This window comes from Pseudophryne corroboree, chromosome 1 (assembly GCF_028390025.1).
Source record: "Pseudophryne corroboree isolate aPseCor3 chromosome 1, aPseCor3.hap2, whole genome shotgun sequence".
In the NCBI taxonomy this organism is placed as follows: Eukaryota; Metazoa; Chordata; class Amphibia; order Anura; family Myobatrachidae; genus Pseudophryne; species Pseudophryne corroboree.
In genome coordinates this window covers 548,435,113-548,441,535 of record NC_086444.1, presented here as the reverse complement: position 1 = coordinate 548,441,535, position 6,423 = coordinate 548,435,113, and positions in this window count along the sequence as shown.

The following is a 6,423-nucleotide window of genomic DNA, read 5'->3' as shown; positions in this document are numbered from 1 at the left end:
GAATCTAGATGGATAGTATACTTGACGACACAGAGGTAGGTAGAGCAGTGGCCTTCCATACCGTACTGCTATATATACTGGTGGTCACTGTCCGCAAACTGCAAAACTAAAATGCACCACAGGTATAGAATCTAGATGGATAGTATACTTGACGACACAGAGGTAGGTAGAGCAGTGGCCTTCCGTACCGTACTGCTATATATACTGGTGGTCACTGTCAGCAAACTGCAAAACTAAAATGCACCACAGGTATAGAATCTAGATGGATAGTATACTTGACGACACAGAGGTAGGTAGAGCAGTGGCCTTCCGTACCGTACTGCTATATATACTGGTGGTCACTGTCAGCAAACTGCAAAACTAAAATGCACCACAGGTATAGAATCTAGATGGATCGTATACTTGACGACACAGAGGTAGGTAGAGCAGTGGCCTTCCGTACCATACTGCTATATATACTGGTGGTCACTGTCAGCAAAACTCTGCACTGTACTCCTCCTATACAGTGTCGGACTGGGGTATGAAGGGCCCACCAGGAGAATGCAATGAAAGGGGCCCATACTTAGGGGTGTGGTCAGCCTACAAAGGGGGTGTGGCCAGCCTCCACAGAGGCTTGAAATGCACAATAGTCTTGTGCAGTGTAATGCTAAATATTTACCATGTGTAATACAAGTGCACAGTCTGGAACCTGATCCCTAGAGGAAGGAGTGGGCACTCAGGCAGTGGGGCCTACCGGTGGTTTCCCTGGTCCCCCTGTGGGCCAGTCCGACCCTGCTCCTATATAATACTGCTGGTCCCCAGTCCCCACAATAAAGCAGTGTGAGCACAGATATATGCAGCACACTGAGCACAGATATGGAGCGCTTTTCAGGCAGACAACGTATAATACTGGTGGTCACTGGTCAGCAAAACTCTGCACTGTACTCCTATATAATACTGCTGGTCCCCAGTCCCCAAAATAAAGCAGTGTGAGCACAGATATATGCAGCACACTGAGCACAGATATGGAGCGTTTTTCAGGCAGAGAACGGATAAAACTGGTGGTCACTGATCAGCAAAACTCTGCACTGTACTCCTCCTATATAATACAGCTGCTCCCCAGTCCCCACAATTAAGCAATAAGCACAAATATTTGCAGCAACATTAATAAACGGAGAGGACGCCAACCACGTCCTCTCCCTAACATTTCCAAAGCACGAGTGAAAATGGCGGCGACGCGCGGCTCCTTATATAGAATCCGAATCTCGCGATAATCCGACAGCGGGATGATGACGTTCGAGCGCGCTCGGGTTAACCGAGCCATACGGGAGAATCCGAGTATGCCTCGGACCCGTGTAAAATGGGTGAAGTTCGGGGGGGTTCGGATTCCGAGGAACCGAACCCGCTCATCACTAGTTCTGATTCAATCAGACAACTTCACAGCAGTGGCTCATGTAAACCGCCAAGGCTGGACAAGGAGCAGAGTGGCAGTGGCGGAAGCCACCAGGATTCTTCGCTGGGTGGAAAATCACGTAAGCGCGCTGTCAGCAGTCTTCATTCCGGGAGTGGACAACTGGGAAGCAGACTTCCTCAGCAGACACGACCTCCATCCAGGAGAGTGGGGTCTTCATCAAGAAGTTTTTGCAGAGATAACACGTCGTTGGGGGCTTCCTCAAATAGACATGATGGCGTCACGCCTCAACAAGAAACTTCGGAGGTATTGTTCCAGGTCAAGGGACCCTCAGGCGGTAGCGGTAGACGCCCTGGTGACACCATGGATGTTTCCGTCGGTCTATGTCTTCCCTCCTCTTCAACTCATCTCAAAAATACTGAGAATCATAAGACAAAAAAGAGTCCAGACAATACTCATTGTTCCGGATTGGCCTCGAAGGGCCTGGTATTCAGATCTTCAGGAAATGCTCACAGAAGATCCGTGGCCTCTTCCTCCCAGGGAGGACCTGTTGCAGCAGGGGCCCTGCATGTTCTAAGACTTACCACGGTTACGTTTGACGGCATGGCGGTTGAACGCCAAATCCTAGCTAGGAAAGGTATACCGGGGGAGGTCATCCCTACTCTGATAAAAGCTAGGAAGGAGGTGACGGAGAAACATTATCACCGTATCTGGAGGAAATATGTATCTTGGTGTGAAGCCAAGAATGCTCCTACGGAAGATTTTCACCTGGGCCGTTTTCTCCACTTTCTGCAGACAGGAGTGGATATGGGCCTAAAGTTAGGCTCTATTAAGGTACAGATTTCGGCCCTGTCAATATTCTTTCAGAAGGAATTGGCTTCTCTCCCAGAAGTCCAGACTTTTGTAAAGGGAGTGCTGCACATCCAGCCTCCTTTTGTGCCCCCAGTGGCACCATGGGACCTTAACGTGGTGTTACAGTTCCTTAAGTCACACTGGTTTGAACCTCTTCAAACAGTTGAGTTGAAATTTCTCACTTGGAAAGTGGTCATGTTGTTAGCCTTGGCACTGGCGAGGCGGGTGTCCGAATTGGCGGCTTTGTCTCACAAAAGCCCCTATCTGATTTTCCATGTGGATAGAGCAGAGTTGAGGACTCGTCCTCAATTTCTGCCTAAGGTGGTTTCATCGTTTCATATGAACCAACCTATTGTGGTGCCTGTGGCTACGGGGGACTTGGAGGATTCCAAGTCTCTGGATGTAGTCAGGGCCTTAAAAGTTTATGTAGCCAGGACGGCTCGGGTTAGGAAAACAGAGGCACTGTTTGTCCTGTATGCAGCCAACAAGGTAGGTGCTCCTGCTTCTAAGCAGACTATTGCCCGCTGGATCTGTAACACGATTCAGCAGGCTCATTCTACGGCTGGATTGCCGGTACCAAATTCGGTAAAGGCCCATTCCACTAGGAAGGTGGGCTGTTCTTGGGCGGCTGCCCGAGGTGTCTCGGCATTACAACTTTGCCGAGCAGCTACTTGGTCGGGTTCAAACACTTTTGCTAAATTCTACAAGTTTGATACCTTGGCTGAGGAGGACCTCATGTTTGCTCAATCGGTGCTGCAGAATCATCCGCACTCTCCCGCCCGGTCTGGAGCTTTGGTATAATCCCCATGGTCCTTACGGAGTCCCCAGCATCCTCTAGGATGTAAGAGAAAATAAGATTTTAAACCTACCGGTAAATCTTTTTCTCCTAGACCGTAGAGGATGCTGGGCGCCCGTCCCAGTGCGGACTGAATTCTGCAAGACTTGTATATAGTTATTGCTTACATAAGGGTTATATTACAGTTTTGATCAGTCTCTGGCTGATGCTGTTTTGTTTCATACTGTTAACTGGTTTGTATGTTCCAAGTTGTACAGTGTGGATGGTGTGGGCTGGTATGTATCTTGCCCTTAGATTAACAAAAATCCTTTCCTCGTACTGTCTGTCTCCTCTGGGCACAATTCTTTAACTGAGGTCTGGAGGAGGGGCATAGAGGGAGGAGCCAGTGCACACCCATCTAAAGTCTTTAGAGTGCCCATGTCTCCTGCGGAGCCCGTCTATACCCCATGGTCCTTACGGAGTCCCCAGCATCCTCTACGGACTAGGAGAAAAAGATTTACCAGTAGGTTTAAAATCTTATTTTTGCTTTGATTACATTTTTGCACACTCTTGGCATTCTTTCAACCAGCTTCATGAGGTAGTCTCCTGGAATGGTTTTGAATTAACAGGTGTTCCTTGTCAAAAGTTAATCTGTGGAATTACTTGCCTTCTTAATGTGTTTGAGACCATCAGTTGTGTTGTGCAGAGGTAGGGGTACACAGTGGACACCCCTATTTGACTACTGTTGTAATCCATGGCACGAACTACTCAACTCAGCAAAGAGAAATGACAGTCCATCTATACTTTAAGACATGAAGGTCAGTCGATACGGAAAATTTCAGAACTTTGTATCCTCAAGTGCAGTTGCAAAAATCATCAAACGCTATGATGAAACTGGCTTTCATGAGGACCGCCCCAGGAAAGGAAGACCAAGAGTAACCTTTGCTGCAGAGGATAAATTCATTAGAGTTACCAGCCTCAGAAACCACCACTTAACAGCACCTCAGATTAGATCGCACATAAATTCTTCACAGGGTTCAAGTAGCAGACAAATCTCAACATCATGCAGCCTTGAGGAAGGGAGAGATCCCGAAACGCATCGGCACTGTATAACAGGAGAACTACTGTTGAAGGGAGATTCACCAGACGGACGGAGTTGTGTCGACTCTGGAGACAGGTTCCGGAGCCGGTATCTCCCCATGTTGACATCTTAAAGGCACATACCTCATGAAAATCTGGTAAACCTCCACTTTTACGCGTTGGGATGTTTGTTCTGCAAAATACACTCCAGCGAGATACATCTTAAAGGCATTTTTTAAGGCTTTCATTATACAATTTTCTGGTAAACCTCCATCCATTCCATTACTTGATTGTATTAAAATTTGTTTTACTTTGAACATACTACACCATATTTGGAATTCCCCCCCCCACATATGGATTCCATTTGTCTGAAGTACATGTTAAACCCTACGACAGAGGAATTGTAAGGGAAGTACTATTTGCTTATTGTTATCTGATCAGCGCACCTCGTGTGCTCTAACTTTCTAAATCTCAACATCAACTGTTCAGAGGAGACTGCATGAATCAGGCCTTCATTGTCGAATTGCTGTGAAGCCACTACTGAGGATGAACAACAGGAAGAAGAGAATTGTTTGGGCCAAGAAACACAAGGAATGGACATTAGACCAGTGGAAATCTGTACTTTGGTCTGATGAGTCCAAATTTGAGATTTTTGGTTCCAACCTCCGTGTGTTTGTGAGACGCAGAGAAGTATAGCGGATGCAGGGCCGGTGCAAGGGTGTTCGGCGCCCTCCTGCAAACTATTAAATTGCGCCCTCCCTCTCTTAACTCATACAGGGACAGCTTGCACCACAAGAGGGGAGTAGTCTCACAAGGAAGGGGTGTTGACACACAATAGCACCTCACAATAGTACCTCCAATTTAAATGATGTCACACTGTAGCACAATCTTATTCACATTACACTGCACGTATTCCCCATGATTCATATAACACGACATAGTAGTGCCCCTTATATACTTATGTCCAGCCTAATTTTTACTGCCTGAGGCTTTTTCTGCTCACTTTTTCCTCCTCTCTCGGCAACCCCTTTCCCCATCTATTTTCCATCCCCGCTTTCCTCTTCTTACGCCCATTACTTTGAAAGGGGTCACATAACCTCCCCCTACATCCCGCCCTCTCGCAATCCCTCACATCCCCGACCAACAGGGACTATTCCCACTCATGTGGGAACAGTCCCTGTTGGTCAGGGAGGACCATAGAGTAGGAATAGACACGGTCGCCACCGTGCCTGCAGCTGGAATTCTGATGCCGGGATCCTGGTGTCGATATGCTGACCGGCGGTTTCCTGACTGCCGGTCACGCATACCACTCCCCTTTGAGAGTTACAGTGAGGGTGTAGGCAGGGACAATGATGGGAAGTTAGAGGGAAAGTGAGAGTAGAGACGCTGAGAGGGAGTTACAGGGAGGGTGCGTACATGGACGCTGATGGGGTGTTAGAAGGAGGGTGCGGGCATGGACGCTGATGGGGTGCTAGAGGGAGAATGAGGGCATGGACGCTGACGGGGTGATAGAGGGAGCATGAGGGGCACTGAGGGAAGAGTTACAGGGATGGTGAGGACAGGGGCACTGGGGGTGGAGTTACAGGGAGGGTGAGGGCAGGGACACTAAGGGGGGAGTTACAGGGAGGGTGAAGGTAGGGACACTGAGGGGAGATTTACAGAGAGGGTGAAGGTAGGGACACTGAGGGTGGAGTTACAGGGAGGGTGAGGGCGGGTACACTGAGGGGGAGTTAGAGGGAGGGTGAGGACAGGAAAGCTGACGGAGGATTTAGAGGGAGGGTGAGGGCAGCGGCACTGAGGGAGGAGTTACAGGGAGGGTGAGGGCACACTGAGAGGGGAGCTACATGGATGGTGAGGGCAGGGACGCTGAGAGAGGAGTTACAGGGAGGGTGAAGGCAGGTGCACTGATGGGGAAGTTACAGGGAGGGTGAGGGCACCCTGAGGAAGTCGCTACAGGGAGGGGGAGGGTGGGGGCATTGAGTGGGGAGTTACAGGGAGGGTGTTGGCAGGGGTCTAAAAAAATAGCTTTATTAGAATAAACAAATGCTGTAAATCCCAATGACTGTCACTTACCAAATATTTGAAGCATAAGCAGTGCCTTCTTACTTCTCCAGGAAGAGGCAGCGGCCTGTCATACTTGGGTCTCTATCATACTGTGTGCTGTGGTTCCCTTTGATCTAAAGTAACCCACAGGAGAGGCGAAGCTCGGGACAGGGGTGGTCATTCCGAGTTGATCACAGCCAGCAACTTTTTGCTGCTGCTGTGATCAACTAGTCCACGCCTATGGGGGAGTGTATTTTAGCTTAGCAGGGCTGCGATCGCTTGT